Source organism: Mirounga angustirostris, unplaced genomic scaffold (genome assembly GCF_029215605.1).
Source record: "Mirounga angustirostris isolate CCGP_5_RB_7025 unplaced genomic scaffold, mMirAng1.0.hap1 SCAF_4, whole genome shotgun sequence".
Taxonomy (NCBI): Eukaryota; Metazoa; Chordata; class Mammalia; order Carnivora; family Phocidae; genus Mirounga; species Mirounga angustirostris.
The window spans coordinates 63,701,398-63,721,227 of record NW_026991712.1 but is presented as its reverse complement, the minus strand read 5'-3'; the positions used below and the strand labels follow the sequence as shown (position 1 = coordinate 63,721,227).

Here is a 19,830-nt window from a genome sequence, read left to right as displayed (position 1 = left end):
TGGATAAAGAAGATGTGACATATATATATATACAATGGAATATTACTCAGCCATCAAAAAGAATGAAATCTTGCCATTTGCAATGATGTGGATGGAGCTAGAGTGTATTAAGCTAAGTGAAATAAGTCAGTTAGAGAAAGACAAATACCATATGATCTCACACATATGTGGAATTTAAGAAAGAAAACATGAACATATGGGAAGGGGGAAAAGAAAAAATGGAGAGAGGGAAACAAGCCATAAGTGACTCTAAATGACAGAAAACAAACTGAGGGTTGATGGTGGGAAGTGGGTGGAAGATGGGATAAATGGGTGATGGGTATTAAAGAGGACATTTGTTGTGATGAGCACTGGGTGTTCTATATGAGTGATGAATCACTGAATTCTACTCCAGAAACCAATATTGCACTGCATGTTAACTAACAAAATTTATATAAAAATAAATAAATAAATAAATAAAACTAATGAATAAATTTAATAAAGTTGCAGGATACAAAATCAATATTCAGGAAAATTTTTTTTAAAAATAAAAAAATGAAATTATAAATAAAACATGCTTTCAGTGGTCTTATCTGTGTAACAATGAATTAATAAATTATTACCTGGAATTTTGTCTGAGAAAACCAAAGAATGTTAGATATTACCTTGGGAAGAAATCCAGCTTCATGGAAATTCAGTTTTGGTGAATTTTTCCTTTGAAACTTAATGGATATGACAGATACTACCAATGTTCTGGTTCCATTCTCCTTCTGAAGCACACTCAGGGGACTGTTATTTCTTGACTGCTGATAGTTAGGTGTGTCCCTGGCACTAGTTCTGGCCAATGCTGAGGATAGTTTCTGATTCAGATTTTACAAAATGCCAGTAAGAGACCCACCAGCTCCACTCTTCCTTGTGAGGCAAATGTAGGAATATAGGCTGACATAAGACTCCTTTAACTCAGGTCCCTGAGTGAGACCCTTCATCCCTCCTACTGCCCCCACCTAACACCACCCCAGGCCCATGTTGGACATGTTAACATAAATGAAAGATAAACCTTTGTTGTTTAAGCCACTGAGATTTGGAGCATTCAGGATTACCACAGCTAGCCTATCCCAAAGGCAAGCACTGGCTTGCCCAAAGATCAAAGAGCCTCCTAAATATCCAAGTTTTCTATTATGACAGATTTCCATGATGCTGCCACTTTCAGTGGACAGTGGAACTTTCTTTTAGAACAGAAGACAACATTGTAAGGAAGGTTACATGAAATGCCTGGAGAATGATTTCCTCCTGTGATTTCTAAAGACTGTGTGTTTAATGCCAAATGACAAATTGCCAGATGACAAATGAAAAACTCAATTAAACATCTATGTGTTCTCAAATAGTATCTGGATCCTTCGTATCAGACAAAACATCTGGTTGACTGCTAGAACTGGAAAGTTTTGCAGTGGATATTTAGCATTGTCCATAAATAGGACTACAGTCAATAATGCAGTCTGAGTTTGGGCATAGAAATCCTCTGTTTGGTGAAGTGAACCAGAAATAGCCATATGCAGAAGCAGATTAAATGTTTTGTTAAATGCTTTGTAGCTTTAGAAGTTGGAGATTTGTTCTCCTGCTAAATGATATCCCTTGTAATAGACCAGTTTCTTTTTTAAAATACAAATTTCCTCTCTCTTAAAATGCAAATATGGCAGAGGTAGTCACAACATTTTGTTAAATACACATGCAAATCAGGGTGCCTGGGTGACCCAATCAGTTGAGCCTCTGCCTTAGGCCTCAGGTCATGATCCCAGGGTCTTGGGATCAGGCCCCACATCAGGCTCTCTGCTCAGCAGGGAGCCTGCTTCTCCCTCTCCCTCTGCCTGCTGCTCTCCCTGCTTGTGCTCTCTCCCCCTCTCTCTCTGTCAAATAAATAAATACAATCTTTAAAAATATATACATGCAAATCATGGAAGGAAGGGTTGTTTGGGTGTTTAGGTTAGGGCAAGCTGTAAACTAGGAAATGGATAATTAGAGAAAAATATGAAGAGAGAAGAGGCAATTTTAGGGAGTAAGCAAGAGCTCCTCAAATTAAGTGACACAGAGATTTCTCAAAGTTCAGTTCTTCCTATGTAGATGAAAACTTATTCTTTTTTCTCCTAAAATGAGATTTTCATATAAAATGTGCAAATGGATTCTGGAATTCCTGAAGGAGGCAGACACACACACACACACACACACACGCACACATGCACACGCACAAAGATAGAGACAGAGACAAAGAAAGGAGAGTTTTTTTCATAATCAAAGACTCAGCATATATGCTATGAACAAGAAAGTTGGTCAACAGTACTTTTGGAAAAAAAGCTTTGATTTTCAAGTGTTTATTTGGGCCACTTTTCCACATTAAACAGTGTTTTAGTGCTAGCCAATGATTTCTACTTTTTAATGTACTGTTTTCCATAAATTGATACAATTTAGAGAGTCAGTGGCTGTAATCAGGGCTCCATCTCTCCAAAGCAAGGAGTCCTGATCTGCTTCCTAACTGTCAGTCTTGTGTCTGCCTGATGTCAGCTACATTTGTTCTGGGAAATTTGCTGCTTCATTGCTGTTGGCCTCACAACAGGATCACAAAATACTTCAAGGTCATGTACAGTGTCCTCTGGAACCAAGTGGAGGAAACCCCATTTCCTGCTAGAATCAGTTGAGCTTCTGGTACAAAAGGTCATTATTGGCTACAACCTCTTGTGTGGCTCTGGAACTCACTGAGGGAATTGGCCCAAGCAAACATGGGTGTGGAGCAGGAATTGGCCTGCCATTAATTTACTTGGCCTCATGCTGATGAATAATAATGACTTACATGTCACAGATTTTTATCTGATGGGAGCATAAAGGGTTTTAAATCCCCATACTCCCATCAACTGCTATGCAACTATCTGAAACTTAAAACTTAAAACACTGGCATTTTTTCCCCCTATTGTTGCTTAGGATAGCTATTTAATAGAAAATATGTAGAAATGTCTGGATGGAGATAACACTTCCACTGACTTGATTATAATCAGATTCCTGCATCCCTTCCTTCAAATCACTGAGGACAATTGTTCAGATTGATAGTTTTACATTGTATGTCTCAATGTAGTTAACCCAATCTTGTCATTGTTATTAAGTATTAAAACTCCCGAAGACCCATTTCTCTACCTCCTCCTCTTCCTGCTTTGTTTTTCCTTGTAAGCAACCCACTGCTGCCTATAGAGTTAAGCTGGTAATAAGTATGTTACTATACCCAGCAATCATTTTTTTTCCTTTTATTTTTATAGCCCATGTCAGTATCAATTCCCCACCTTAGGTCATGTGTGTCGTGTTACTTCTGATCTCCAAATTTCAGTGTGCTATGACCTATATTGATCATTTAACTTCTTTTGAAAAATAGTCTTATTTGAGCTTCTTGAGTTCCTACATGTCTTGCTGGGTGAGCTAAGATTACAAGGCCCTGTTACCCAGGCCATTTCTGATGTTTGTTTATGCAGCTGGTAACCTGTGAGATGAGGTAATATTTGGGCATAGAGCATATTAGCTTGCTTCTTGCTAGAAAAGCAATGGACTCCCCAAGCTCCACTGATGTTTGCTGTGCTGTGAATAATAAAGTCCTTTGTTTCTGACCCAAGAGCTTGTGTCTTCTGCTAAGCACCAAGGAAACTGTTATAGGCTAACTTTGTAGCTTATAAGTGGAATAAAATCAAATCCAGATCCAACAGTCTATACCAACTGGATTTTTATATATGTGCTTTTGCCCCCAAACAGTAAGCCCCTTGAGATCAAGAGTCTGAGTCCTCTTTGTACTGCCTTTCGTAAACTTACAATAAACATTCAGGAAGTGTTCAGTGGCCATGATGATATCAACTTATACCATGAGGGGGTGGGATTTTCATATCAAGACAAAAAGGATATCATTGTGGCAACTTGTAATGCCATAAGAGGATGCCACTCCTTGCTAACTCCTTACTCATCCTAACTCATGAAGTAGATGATACCATATTGTGGAAAGACTTTTCTGTAGGAAACAGATGTGAAGAACTAGACTGTAATGGAAAGATGCTGAGAATATCACAGACATGGTTATTCCACCCTTCTGTCCCCACCCTGGTGACAAACAGCTTCAGCAGAGCAGTCATTTGCCATGAAGAAGAAAAGCTCACTTCAGGAAAAAAACAACAAAAAAAGAAGGAATGGAGTGCTACTTCTCTATATTAGTACAATAGCAAATCTTTGTCTCCCTCTTTACCATTTACTGAGGAGGAAGTGACTGCTTCCTTTGAACTAAAAACCATCAAACGGCTGTCAAAGGAGCCCAGTAGGTGCAAAGATTCTCTGAGTAATAAGTTCCTTTATCTTTTTGAGGTAGGAAAGCACTCATTTCCCTATTTCCTTCTCATTTAAACAGACATACTTGTAATGCTAAATGATGTACCAATAAATGTGCTATACTGATTCTATGTCTTGGAAGGTGTTCCCAAGAGAGCAGACTCATTGGTGTGACCACCATGAAAATTCGTGTCTCATATCTCCCATGGCAGGAAACAGCACTGACCTAAAGCCCCAGCAACCTTGCTTTGAAATCCATTACCACGTTTGCACAAAGCTCATGCTTCTTAGGTGTTGCTCTTGGTCACTGAGTGTGGCAGGAATACTATAGCAGGTCCATTCCTGGGACACGTGCGACTGTTCTGATGGGTGACTTTGGTTCAGAATGTCCAGCAGCCTTGTGGAACTCCCCTTACTAGTAAACTTCTATACGACCTCTTTTCCTTGTTTCTGTTCTTCACTTGGGGTCAGACTTGCACCACAGTCTAATAGCTCTCCTACTCTCCCCCAGTTCCCTCCCCATTTTCTCCTAGGGGCATTAGCCCTAATAAATTTCTAGCATGTTCAACTTTGGCCTCTTGTAAGATGGCCTAATACCAAGAGCTTTGACCTCTTGTAAGATGGCCTAACTAATGTGCCTTAGAAATTACCAATGCTATTTTTTGAAAGCGTGGAGATTCTTAGAGCAGTTTGAGATGAGCATACTGTAATCTGAAATTATGAATATTGGGTTCATTTATAACAATAAAACTCTGGGAGTTCCAAGAATGTTGGAGGAAATTACAATAAAATAGTATTTATACTGTGTACTTAGTATTTCAGCAGTTTTATTTTAATTTTTTATTCTAACTCTGGTTATATTTATCAGGATAGTGGTCTCTCAAATGCATCCTTGGTTTCTCAGACCACTCTTTTGCTTACAGAGGTGTGTGCCCAAAATGTGCTTGCTTTCTCTTCCTACAGTCTTCATCTCTTATTGTCTTATTCATCCTTCAAGATTAGTTCCAACTTAGTGAAGCCTTTGCAGCCCCTTCCCAAGCTGAGTATTTCTCTGTGTTTTCCTTACAAAGGACTTTTTAGTCTATTACTGATCATATTCACTTGCATTCATATTTGTTACATTACCATGAGATACTTGTGTTATCTCTCATGATAGAATTTTCTTATGGGTGGGTTGCATTTTATGAATATGTGGGTCCCTCTCCTCTCAAAGAGACAGATCAGTGCCCAGCTCACAGTACACACTCTGTGCACACTTACAGAACTGAATGCATCTACCTTCTCAATCATGGCTATTTAATAGGGAAGTGCTTGAGAGTTTTGCAAGTTAGAGCCCACCAGTGGGGACTGTTTTTACCTTTTTTGCCTGTCTCTTGACTGCTGAAAAATAGTGCTAATTATAAAGTTATATAATGTTCTGTACCAATACTTTTTTAAAAAGACAACAATGATTTAAGACCAGTCAATTGAATCTTTGAATTTGAAATTATAACTACTTTCTACAAGCAGGACTGATTTCACCTCTGACTTTTCCCTCAAATTTCTTCCAAAGGGAATGCTCAACTCCATATTCTGTTCTCCACTTCAATATGTTGCAGCATTTTTGGGACACCTGGGTGACTCATTTAAGTGGCTAACTCTTGATTTCCGCTCAGGTCATGATCTCGGGGTCATGGGATCAAGCCCGGTGTTAGGCTCAGCGGGGTGTCTGCGTCAGGATTCTTTCTTCCTCTCTCTCTTCCCCTACTCTCTCTCTCTTTCCCTCTCTTCCTCTCTCTCTCTCAAATAAATAAATACATCTTTTTTAAAAAAAAATGGTGCATTTTCTACATTATCTCAACATATTGCCCTTCATACTGGACTTGTTAGGAACCATCAGAATGATTTGTGTTTCTGTGGAGAAAATCACCTTTTCTTTCCCTGGGATTCACATGAGTTTCCCCTGTTTTCATGAGCCTTCTGTTAAAGGCCTGAGACTGTTAGAGATTTAATATCTGGACCCCTTTGAAGTCAGAGCAGAGATCAGGTCCCATCCTTTCATCTGGACATCTATAAAGCTGTGATGTGAGGAGAAAGCTTCTAACTATTGCCAAATTGTTGTTATTCTCCAGTCTTTTCCCTCTTGCCTGCATCTGTGTGTCAAATTGCACTGGAGATACAGAAGATTAGAGAATTTATTTGCATACAACAGTATCTCAAATGACAATTTTGTTTTATAGCTTTGTAAAAACATCATATGAAAATATTGGTGTTTTTTTAAAATATCATGATATAACCCCCTGTGAATGCATTCAACTGTATTTGCTTGCCGGCTGCTGTAGAATAATTCAAATTGGGCTAATCCTCCGAATTAGGGAATGGTGAAATTTGGTAAGAAACTTCCAGCCACGAGGTGAAGCAGGGTGAATGGAAACTTCACCTGTGTCTTCTCTATTCCTGCAAAATGTGATAGCTCTCTGTTGAATGTGTAAAATTTTATTAGACATAATTGAATATGTTTTGAGCTTGATTTTAAATTCATTCATTGTAATAGAAACTCTACATTTTTAGAGTGATTTGCAATGTTTCATGTAAGAAGTTCAGCAGTAACCCAGGCCCTGTGGAAGGGAGACCCAGCAAATATTTCTGAAGTTCCTCTCTGGCCCATATGTCTGTACATATGGTACCTTATATAGTCATCTTTTCTACTATTTTTCATCATGAGAATGCATGAAACTTTCAGTGGGTTTTGTAGACACCATGGGTAGTGAGGTAGGAAGCATAATACTCGTCTGCATCAGGATTCTTTCTTCCTCTCTCCCTTCCCCTACTCTCTCTTTTTCCCTCTCTTCCTCTCTCTCTCTCAAATAAATAAATAAATACATCTGATTTCAGATCCCCAAAATATAGAATTCTCTCTCTCTCTTGCTAGGAATTAGCCTGCAGTTAAGCATAGATTTCCTTTTTCTGAGACCCTCCCTGATCTAAAATCTCCTCTTTAATTTCTTTCCTCTATTAAGCTAGAAGCATTTTATCAAGTACGGGGAAATCATGTGTTGCAGATGACAGGGAATGTAAGCTTTACCTAACTGAAACTTCCATTTTTTTTTCTTTTACATCTGAATCTAGTCATCTGCACTAAATAGCCAGAATTATTGCTAACTTTCTTCTCTTTATTGCTCTTCCCAATTTAGAGCAATAATTGGTAGCTCAATGAACAGATGACTTTGTGTGTCTTTGGGGAGTCCCTATAATAATCCACATGTCACCTTGCCTATGTCAAAATATAATCTTCAAAAATAAACAGGTAACTCATACCATATGCAAAAATTAATTCAACAATATAAATATAAGGGCTAAAACCATGAAAGTCTTAGAAGAAAACACAGTGGTAAATCTTCATGACCTTAGATTTTGGCAATGGATTCTTAGATGTGACACCAAAAGCACTAAGAGAACAGTAAGAGAAAAAAAAATAGATAAATTGGACTTCATTGAAATTAAAAAATTTGTGCATCGAAAGACATTATCAAAAAAGGTGAAAAGATAACCTACAGAATGGGAGAAAATATTTATAAATCATTTATCTGGTAAGTGTTTAATATCTGGAATAAATAAAGAACTCTCAAAACTCAAGAAAAAGACAAACAACAAATTAAAAAAAAATGGGCAAAGACTTGAACAGACATTTCTCCAAAGAATATTTATAAATGGGTAATAAACACATGAACAGATACTTAACATCACTAATCATTACGGAAATGCAAATCAAAACCATAGTGAGATACCACCTCACACCTACTAGGATATACTACTATAACTTCAAGAAAATGGAAAAATAACAAGTGTTGGGGAAATTGAAACCCTCATCCATTGCTGGTGAGAATGTAAATGGTGCAGCTTCTGTGAAAAAGAGTTTGACAGTTTCTCAAAAAGCTAGATATAGAATTATCATAAGACCCAGGGTTACACTCCTATGTATATACCTCACATCATTGAAAACAGGGGCTCAAACAGATATCTGTATGCCAATGTTCACTGGAACATTATTAACGATAACTGAGAGGTGGAAACTACCCAAGTGTCTATCAACAGATGAATGGATAAACGAACTACAGTACATACATATGATGAAATATTATTAAGCCATAAAAAGGAATGAAGTTCTGATACACGCTACAGCATGGATGAACCTTAAAAGTATTATGCTTAGTGACATAAAGCAGATGCAAAAGGACAATTATTGCATGACTCCACTTAACATGAAATATCTAGAATAAGCAAATTCATATACAAAAAGTGGGCTAGAGTTTACCAGGAGCTGGGAGGACAGGAGAATGGGGAGTTATTACCTGATTATATAATCTTTATTGGGGTTACATTATTGGGGTGATGAAAAGGTTTTAGAAATAGATGGTGGTGAAAGTTGCATAATATTGTGTATGTAACTAACACTCTTAAATCATACACTTAAAAATGATTAAAATGGCAGTAAATAAATAAATACATGGCCTCATTCCCCAATTTCCAATACCATATAGACAAGCCAAATTTGGAAGATGAGTTTAAATATTAGTTTAAGGCTACTGGAAATTGATATTTATTCCCAGGAAGATAATTTAGAGTAGAAACAGCAATGTTTCGGTGTGCCTGGGTGGCTCAGTTGTTAAGCGCCAGCCTTTGATTCTGGTCATGATCCCGGGGTCCTGGGATCAAGCCCCGCATTGGGCTCCCTGCTCCGCGGGAAGCCTGCTTCTCCCTCTCCCACTCTCCCTGCTTGTGTTCCTTCTTTTGCTATCTCTCTCTGTCAAATAAATTAATTTAAAAAAAAACTTTGAAAAAATAAACAGCAATGTTTCATAAGAACCATGAGAAGAAATAAGTATTTCACCCTTTGTTCAGTAGGTTTCCTGTTCCTAGAAGAGAATTCTCTGAAAAGGTACAGAAGGTTCACCTAAGCCTTGTTGTTATTGACAGCTGATTAAGACAACCCACATCAAAGGATATTTGCGTTGGTGGAGTTTTCCATTAACTTCATGTGAGTTTTTCTATAGGAATTTTAAAAATTTTCCTTAAAAATTTTTATATATGCTTTTCTTAGTTACCGAATCTTATAGTCTGTCAATATCAAAAAACAGTAGCTCTGGAAGAATGAAGGGGGGGAAATCGGAGGGGGAGATGAACCATGAGAGACTATGGACTCTGAGAAACAAACTGAAGGTTCTAGAGGGGAGGGGGGTGGGGGGATGGGTTAGCCTGGTGATGGGTATTAAAGAAGGCACATACAGCATGGAGTACTGGGTGTCATACGCAAACAATGAATCATGGAACATTACATCAAAAACTAATGATGTAATGTATGGTGATTAACATAACATAATAATAAAAAAACATAATAGCTCTCACAAAGGCAAGTCTTTAGTCAACTTTTCTTTCTTTCTTTTTTCCTGTATGAAGTTAGTAATAGGATCTATTAATACTTTTAAATAATTACTTTATTTCTGCTTTGATGACCACTTGAATTAGAACTAAAACTTCATAACTGTATAACACCTTTCTTCAGGGAAATCTTAAATCCTTGAACTTATTTCAATTCTAATTTGTTTTGTAATCTTAACCTTTTTGGAGGGTAAGGAAGATGACAGAAGTGAAAACAAATAGTAAATAGCCAATAACTAACTTTTTATCCTTTTACATGGCAACTGACCAACACACTAAAAAAATTTCCAGAATTGTGCTTCTTAATGCCAACACACCCTTATCTGGGATTTGCAATAAAATTTTTGCTGGAAGTAAAAAATTATTTGTAAGCTCAAGTCTGTATAATCATACAAAAGCTTCATAATATAAAGTGGTATACTAAAGATAAAAATATGCACACAGAAACAAATATAGGCCCATGACAATCCCAGATTTTCTCTCAAGTTTGTGCTCCTGTTATAGACTTTGAAGGGGACATGATAAGGGCTGAGGGAAAGAGAGGGAGGGGAAGATATATGTTAAACATAAAGGATATTTAAGTAACTTAAGGATAAAGTATTTATTATGTCAGAAATTGGGTGAGGATAAATTCAGAGCACAGTGACTTTAGTCTTAGAAAGAAAACAGCTATGGTGAGCATAAACGAAGGATGGATAAAGAAAGATGAGTACAAAAAATGGGGATTCTTGGAAGAAATACATAAAATAAGTGGGAGTGAGGATACTGGTGTCTTTCTCATGCACTTTCAAGTGGCCAGGGTGTTTTGTAGTGCTAAATTACCTGGGTCTTTTGATTTTCAAGACCGTTTCTTCACTGTGTTACCCCCGCAGGTTCAGGAGCCTCCTCACTCTCCAAAGTGTATATGAATTTGTGTTCATGTTGCTCTAGTTTCTGCTGCAAAATTGTTGAAAACCAGAATGAGGGCCCCACCATATTCTAAGAAGTGAAAAACACCTCAGATACCTGAATGGGCCTGCTCACTCTATAATGGGACCAATACTGTATCTGCTTATCTGCAAATCAGGATATTAAGAGTATACAGTGATATTAAGAGTATACATTTGATAATGCAATCAAAACAACTTTTCCATCAGAAGCAACTGACCAATTTGACCATTGCTTTACATGATCTGGTTTTGTTTTGTTTTTAGAGATTTTATTTATTTATTTGACAGAGAGAGAGAGAGACAGTGAGAGAGGGAACACAAGCAGGGGGAGTGGGAGAGGGAGAAGCAGGCTCTCTGCCGAGCAGGGAGCCCGATGCGGGATGCGGGGCTCGATCCCAGAATTCTGGGATCAGGACCTGAGCTGAAGGCAGACACTTAATAACTCAGTCACCCAGGCTTCCCATTTACATGATCTTCTAATAAGGCTGTTATGGGAAGAGTGTTTTGTCATTGACTCATCCATTCATTGATGCTACCATGTACCTATATCTCAACTTATCTGTGCTTAGTGACTTTTTTTTTAAGTAGGCGCCACTTCGAGCATGGAGCCCAATACAGGGCCCAAACTCACAATCCTGAGATCAAGACCCAAGCTGAGATCAAGAGTCAGATGCTTAACCCCCTGAGCCACCCAGGCACCCCTAGTTAGTGACTTTTAGACATAATATATCTCAAAAAGTTATACTACTTTTCAGACAATGACCTTCCCCCCTGCCCAGAATAGCAAGATTTTCACCATAAAGCACACTTAATAAGCATGCTATAAGAAGTGGTATTTCAACATTATGATTTCAGGCAAAGACATGCTTACCAATTCATTCAAGACAAGTTTTTAGACAGAGTACATCATGTGGAACAAATTTAAATTGCACACTGTGAAAGATGCACCCAAAACGTTTTCCTCTGTGTACACAGGACAAGCGAAAGAGATGAAAATGCAGCATCTTCAGCTAATTATTTACATGGGCTATTCTGAAGTGTTCTGGAGTATTCTCATGGTTATTTAGTCTTTATTTTGCCCTAAAGGTATGTTTCTGTGCTATAACTTTGAGTGTAGATTTGAGTGTTAGACAACAATGCACCTAAGAATGGTTGAAAAATTGGCAAAGAGAATGAGGAAGAAAGAACAAACCTTCCAAAGAATATGTTTCCTACACCCCTCCTTTATAACCTACCATCCACTATAGTCTTTTATTACATTTTAAGTATAAACTGTATTTACTTTATTATTTTTTTTTTTAAAGATTTTATTTATTTATTTGACAGAGAGAGACACAGCGAGAGAGGGAACACAAGCAGGGGGAGTGGGAGAGGGAGAAGCAGGCCTCCCGCCGAGCAGGGAGCCTGATGTGGGGCTTGATCCCAGGACTCTGGGATCATGACCTGAGCCGAAGGCAGACGCTTAACGACTGAGCCACCCAGGGGCCCCTAAACTGTATTTACTTTAAACTATTCATTAATTCCAAGAAATTATTTTCATCATTCAATTCATATATTTTTCTAAGAAGATTGTTTGGGTATCTTGCCTTTGGTATTGATAAAAGCATCATAAATTTCCTTGTTAAATTTAATGGATTTTTATTGAATGGTCAAGTTGCTTCACTTCTCTGAGCCTTCCTTTCTTCATCATAAAGAGGGCTAATAGAACTGGCCCTGGGGATGCTGTGGGGCTTTAAAATAAATAAATGAATAAACAGAAAATTTAAAAAAGTCATGAGTCAATAGTTTCAAGCATTTTCATAGCACTTACTTATTTACTGGTAAATGTTGTGTTAATAATAAATCACTCCTGGGGTGCCTGGGTGGCTCAGTCAGTTAAGTGTCCAACTCTTGATTTCAGCTAAGGTCATGATCTCATGGGTCATGGGATCAAGCCATATGTGGCTCCATGCTCAATGGGAAGTCTGCTTGAGGATTCTCTCCTCTGCCCCTCCCCCCTAAAATAAATACATAAATCTTAAAAAATAATAATAATAAATCACACTTATTTATGCATTAAAAAGTTATTAAGTATATGAGGTATTAAAACTTCATTCTTTGGGGGCACCTCAGTGGCTCAGTCAGTTAAGCATCTGCCTTTGGCTTAGGTCATGATCCCAGGGTCCTGGGATCGAGCCGAGTCCCACATTGGGCTCCTTGCTAAGCAGGGAGGCTGCTTCTCCCTCTGCCTGCCACTTCCCCCTGCTTGTGCCTTCTGTCTTACAAATAAATAAATAAAATCTTTAAAAAAATAAAAATAAAACTTCATTCTTTGAAAATTAAAAAAGGTAAATTTAATGGATTTCTTTTTTCATTTAATGCCTCTTCACTTGGTGGCAGCATTTCACAAATGAAGTAAAGTCATTAAGCAAAGGAATACATTGATAGAATAAAAGAGATGAATAAGTTATAGCTCCAGCCTTGAAGGAACTTGCAAGTTTTTGGAGAAGATGAATAGATCTGTACATAAGAATGTGCGGAATATAAAAGTTCATGTAAATTATAAAGAAATAAGACCACATTTTTAAAAATAAATAAGCATATCTAAGCTTATACACCAAAACTACAGTTATCTCCTTTAAAAAGTTCCCCTAGAAAGTATACAGTCACTTCTCAAAAACTTATTTGATTAAAAGGTAAGTTGGGAATGGTATCACAGAGAAGCACTGGGATATAAAATGCCCAGGACATAGATAAATGATTTTCCTAAAAGGGTGACTATCCTTAAGGATCATTCCATGATCTATTTTCCTTTCAGCATTTTCTTTATATATATGTATTTCTTAATTTTTATTTTAAGTAGGCTCCATGCCCAACATGGGGCTTGAACTCACGACCCTGAGATCAAGAGTCACATGTTCTGCATACTAAGCCAGCCAGGTGCCCCTCAACGTTTTTTGTATAAGACTATAACAAATTTCAGAAGAGCTGATACAAAGGAACATTTGATTGCTAAAGTCCCATTCAGGAAGGTAGGTCAAGCTCGGATCCCACAGTGTGGACATTTTTGCAATGGGAAACGACCAACCACAAAAGGAAGTGACTTTGAATACTGAGTGAATAGACTCATTCTAGAAGATAGTCTTTTTCTTGCTTAAAACCCTTGTTGGGAGGCAATGGTGGGTGTAAGGTGTAGTCTCATACCTTCCTATTCAGCAGAAACAAGCATTTTCAGAGGATATTTGTGGACATGCAAGAATATTGAAAAGGAGTTAATATGGTAAGAGAAGTAAGGCTAGGAGCGCCTGGGTGGCTCAGTGAGTTAAGCGGCTGCCTTTGGCTCAGGTCATGATCTGAGGGTCCTGGGATCAAGCCCTATGTCAGACTCCCTGCTCACTGGGAAGTCTGCTTCTCCCTCTCCCTCTGCTGCTCCCCACTGCTGTGCTCTCTCGCTCTCATGCTCTCTCTCTCAAATAAATAAATAAAATCTTAAGGAAAAAAAAAGAGAGGTAAGGCTAATGAACTTTGTGTGTCTGAGAGGGGTCTGCAATCAACCATTAGCATTGGTACAAGTAAATGGTCACCCCATATGAACCAGGTCAAGATTCTAATTAAGTGAGATTGAGAATAACACTGAATCGGGACACAAAGAAGTTCCTGAAAGGCATTCTAGAGGCTTCTGACCAGGCTCTTCACATGCCCTCTGATAATGCTTTGGTATTTAGCGACAGTGCCATCAGACACACTCATACATGACTTGCATATTTTGGTACGTTTATTCCATAATGTGAGTTCATTTGTGTTCAACCCATTCTTTTTTGTCCCAAGTTAAAAAAAAAAAACAAAAACCCTAAAGGTTTTATTAAGGGGAGGTTCTTAAGTTGAATGGACATTGTATTTCTGATCTGAATGGACACTGTATACTCTTAATATCCTGATTTGCAGACAAGCAGATACAGTATTGGTCCCATTATAGAGTGAGCAGGCCCATTCAGTAAACATCCTTACATTAACCAAGGACTGTACATGGTTAGTGCTTAAATTTGTTTCCCTCAAAATAGACATGTACAGTAGTACTATACTGACATATGCCTCTATTTCAACAGTATCATCATTCCTAACTGGGTCACAGCAGAGGAACTCAGACTTTGTAAGGTCCCTGCTGATGCTGGGTATTCTGTGTGTGCCTCTTGTGACATAGACTTTGCTCTTCCCCATCCTGCTCCATGCCCCAAGAAGCTGACCTGGAAGGACTGCATTATCCAGGCTCATCCATCCTCTTGCTTTTGGTTGGGTTTGACAAATGCAATGCAGGAGATTGGAGAGTGAGAGGAGGAAGAGGTCAGGGTATTTATTCCTGCTGCTCCCTGCCTGGTTTGGCAGCATCTGCATTTCTTTACAGATGGCCTCAGCTCTCGTCAGGTGGCTTCTCTCCCGGGGTTACAGCTCTTACCATGCTCCAGTACAGCTCTCTTTCAGGACTTCCTGCTGTCTCCTCAACATCCTCTGTTGGTTCCTTATCCTGACAATCAATCCCTACATCAAACCCTCTTTGATTTCCCCCATTTGAATGGTTTCCTGCCTGAAACATATATCTTGCACACATTATTTTCTCATACATTGTTTTTTTCTCATTAACACAAATATTTATTGATACTATTTACACAGCAAATTATGTTGAATGTGAAGTTTGGATAACTTTAAGTCACCATTTGCTGGTGCACAAAGGTATTCTCTTATTTATAAATGAACATTTCTCTTTTCCTTCCATTAGTTTTTGTCCAGAGGCCAATATCTAATATTTAAAAATTAGTTTAGTTTCTATTAAACAAAACTAAAAGTGATTCCGTGGACAGTGACTATATGGTGACCAAAAACATCTAATGTCAAATGTCATTTAAAACTACTTCTTGGGATGCCTGCGTGGCTCAGTCTGTTAAGCATCTGCTTTCAGCTCAGGTCATGATCCCAGGGTCCTGGAATCGAGTTCCACATCAGGCTCCTTGCTCAGAGGGGAAACTGTTTCTCCCTCTGTCTGCCACTCCCCCTGCTTGTGCTCTCTCTCTCTGACAAATAAATAAATAAAATCTAAAAAAAAAAACCTTTCAAAAAAACCACCAAAATTTAAACAACAACAACAACAACAACAACCACCTGCTTCTTGATCATCTCTTGTCAGTTTGTGCTACTTAAGACAGAGAGGGCTGGGATTTTATAAAGTCTTATCTGAACAGTCTGCATATAAAAGTTGTCTTTTAGTTTAGTGAAGGGGTATCCATGCAGCTGTGGACCTCTGCATTCTTGCCTCTGTTGGTTGATAACAGCCATTCTTCCAACTGTCCTCTTTCAGGCAACCACAGGTTTTAGGAACTGGCAAGGATCTGTACACAGACTGTGCAAGTTTGCTGTGAGGTACCGGTATACCCCCAGCAGAAGGGGAAGTGGGTCTCCGCAGTGGGTTCCTGCAGATCTGGTTGAAGTAGGGCTATTGATATTGTTGGGAGGATTTGCTGGGACTGTGTGCTCTGAACCATGGGAGGCCCGGGTAGGGAGGTGGCTTGTATGAGCTGTATTGTTTCTTTGGTACCAGTAGAACTAGAGCCATGGTTGTTAAATGCTTTTACTGGTTGCTGGAAAGCCAAAGGAGATGGTACTGCAGGGAAACAGAATATGTCTGGAGAAGGTATGGCTGAAACCTGAGGTTGCATGTGAGGTATCCTCCATTTGGCACCTGAAAATTTAAGTCACTTCTGCTGCTTTTCACTGAGTCAACTTGCATATTCAATGTTTGGGACTCTCATTCATTATTTAATTTAATTCCCACAATGCCACTGTTAGAGGTATCATTCTAAAGATCACAAAACAGAATCATACTTACCACAGAGTTGTAACTTAGATGTAAATCTAGATATGACTGACTCTGAGCCCTTGCTCCTTCCACTTCATACAGTTTACTTCTAGAAGGTTTGTTAGTACTTAGCAAATCATCCATAAATTTACTATTATTATTCCCATTTTGCAAATGAGAAACTAAGAATCAAAACCATCTACTCGCCCCACCTCACAAACATACTTGACTGTTTACATTACCATGATTTTACTCTGCCACTGTCTTTATCACAATGTCTTAACTATTGCAGGAAATTTTTGTCCAGAGAGATAAAAGTTAAAAATAACTTCAGCGTCCCTTTCAGGAACTTCCTGAAAAAATCCATTTTTAATGAACATAATACTGTTTGGCTTTTCAATAGATAGCATCAAACAATTCTTTGCTTTCTGTGATTCTTCTATACCCTCACCTCAAAGCCCTCATTTTGCTGTACCCACCAATCCTAAAGTGTTCTGCCATGATCTTTATCCAGTCCTAATTAAGAGCCATCCCTTGCCTTGAAAGACTTGCCTTAAACCAAATCCCCAAACTTCATATCACAACCTTGCCCTCTTCCCTCCAAGATGCTACTAATTCATGGTCAAAGCAGTATTCTCCCTTACTGAGGTAAGCAATAAATTCAGGTTTACCTTTTCAACAGGTTATTTTGGTGGTATTTTTGAGGATCCAGCATTTGGCCACACTAACACTTAGAGACTTAAATAATCACCCAAGTTCAACAACATAGGAAGAGATGGAGCTGAGATACAAACCGAGGCATTCTGACCCTGGAGCCCTCTCATAAATAGCACATATTTTTGTCTCTAATAGGCTATAATGTTAAAAGAAAATATGACAAATTACTTAGCACAAATATTACTACTTGGTCACTAGAGTGTTTAACACAGTCCCTGATGGCTTAGTATAACAGAGCATTATCTTTTCAGGTATTCAGAAAAAAAATTATGAAAAATTAGTCTTTTTTAAATCATCTTCCAAAGCTTAACTTTTATTTATTTATTTATTTATTTATTTATTTATTTATTTATTTATTTATTTAACAGAGAGAGACCCACAGCGAGAGAGGGAACACAAGCAGGGGGAGTGGGAGAGGGAGAAGCAGGCTTCCCGCTGAGCAGGGAGCCCGATGCGGGGCTCCATCCCAGGACCCTGGGATCATGACCTGAGCCGAAGGCAGACGCTTAACCATCTGAGCCACCCAGGCGCCCCCAAAGCTTAACTTTTTAAAACTTTTATCACTTAGATTTACAAATATATCAAGGTAATTAGCAAAAGTAGTAGCATTTCTTTATATATCAACTTGTCATATGAAAATGTTAAATTGTGTTTTATCATTACATAAAAGTAAAAAAGGGACTTGCCTTTACATGGTGTTATGCATCGAAGTACTGATTTCTGAGTTGTCTTCACTGTGCAGCACAGATTATTTTATCATCTAAATGAAAATAAAGCAGATTTTTACTTGTTCTACAAAAAATCATTGTTACAATAGAAGTGGACATTTCAATAAAACAGCATATGATTTTACTCTTGAGATACCAAAGGGTATATCTCAGAGAGACTTGAGTGAGAATTAACATTTTATTTATTTATTTTTTAAAGATCTTATTTATTTATTTAACAGAGAGAGACACAGCGAGAGAAGGAATACAAGCAGGGAGAGTGGGAGAAGAGAAGCAGGCTTCCCGTGGAGCAGGGAGCCCGATGCGGGGCTCGATCCCAGGAACCTGGGATCATGACCTAAGCCAAAGGCAGACGCTTAATGACTGAGCCACCCAGGTGCCCCGAGAATTAACATTTTAAATTATATATTTGAATGCAATCATGAAAATAGGAACTGATGAATAAACCAAAGGAATCAAGAAAGTTTCTAGAAAGTTCTGGAAATAGATCTTTTCCTCTTGTTTATTTTATTTTTTATGGTGACCTGTGTCCTTTGGGAATTCCCAAACGAATCTGCTGTAAACAGATGTTAATATTTAATGTCTTTTTAGCCTGATGATATGGGGAGAAACTCACTAAGTAGGCTTCCACTGAGCTGACTTCAGGATTAACGGACTCTATAATCTCGCTCTGTGAATCATACTGGCTGATTCCCATAGCAAACTGACCCTCAGCACTGCCACACTACTCCCCATTCTGCCCTTATACCAGTGCTCCCACCAGCTGAGCTGTATGCTTCCCTAGACTCAATTGTGTTTGATCTGAAACCTTGTCACTGTAATACTATAACAGCTACATGTTATACAACTTGACAACTACATATTACTCAAGATGACAGGTTGTAAAAGAAAAATGTTGCTGCTGTGAAAACTAAATTAAATACTTCAGAAAGCAAATTGCTTTTTAAAATGAGATCAAATCAAATAATTATAAAGAATTAGGAAAAAAACTTTAAAGGTCTAGAAAAATTTTGCTTTTAGATTTAAGATCTTTTTCTCACTTGAAACACTAGGAAATGTAGATGAATTATGAGTATAGTTTTGTGAAAAAGACCATCTGGAACTTTAATCACCAGATTTATACTTAAAAAAAAAAAAAGCTTTGGGTCTACTACAAAGGGAAGGTAAGTAAATATGTATTTATATGTTTGCTGTTAAATTATAAGTTCCAGTTCAATATGTATCTCTTTTATGATTGTCTATTATGACTGACATTTTTTGATTAACCAACTGTGATGGTTAATTTTTTTTTAAAGATTTTTTATTTATTTTTGACAGAGAGAGAGAGAACACAAGCAGGGGGAGTGGGAGAAGGAGAATCAGGCTTCTCGAGGATCAGGGAGCCCATTGAGGGGCTTGATCCCAGGGCCCTGGGATCATGACCTGAGCCAAAGGCAGACGCTTAACAACTGAGCCACCCAGCGCCCTGAGTGATGGTTAATTTTATATGTCAATTTGACTAGGCAATGAGGTGCTCAGGTATCTGATCAAAGACTATTCTGACTTTGTGAGGGTGTTTTGGGATGATATTAACATTTGATTAGGTAGACTGAGTAAAACAGATTGCTCTTCCTAATGTGGGTGGGCCTTACCCAATTAGTTGAAGGCCCAAATAGAATAAAAAGGCTGACTCTCCCATGAGTGAGAGGAAATTCCTCCTGCCTGACTTAGTTGAGCTGGAATATCAGTCTTTTACAGCCTTCGCACTCAAACTGAAACATCAACTTTCATTGTGTCTCAAGACTGCCAGCTTTCAAACTAGAACTTACACCACCGGCTCTCCTGGACTCACACTGGAACTGTACCATAGACTCTTCTGGGTCTCCAACTTGTTGACTACAGATCTGGT

General features: G+C 38.3%; 1 long non-coding RNA gene and 1 pseudogene across 1 annotated transcript in view; both read right to left on the bottom strand.

Annotated features, from left to right (window-relative positions):
• Positions 1-15,909: 15,909 nt before the first annotated feature.
• LOC123860212 (SLAIN motif-containing protein 2-like) lies at positions 15,910-16,641 on the bottom strand (annotated as a pseudogene).
• Positions 16,642-17,836: 1,195 nt separating this feature from the next.
• LOC123859003 (uncharacterized) overlaps positions 17,837-19,830 on the bottom strand; it is a 45,836-nt gene continuing 43,842 nt past the window's right edge. The window contains exon 3 of the long non-coding RNA XR_006794333.2: positions 17,837-17,974. This is a non-coding gene — a long non-coding RNA (uncharacterized LOC123859003). The remainder of the gene's footprint in view (positions 17,975-19,830) is intronic.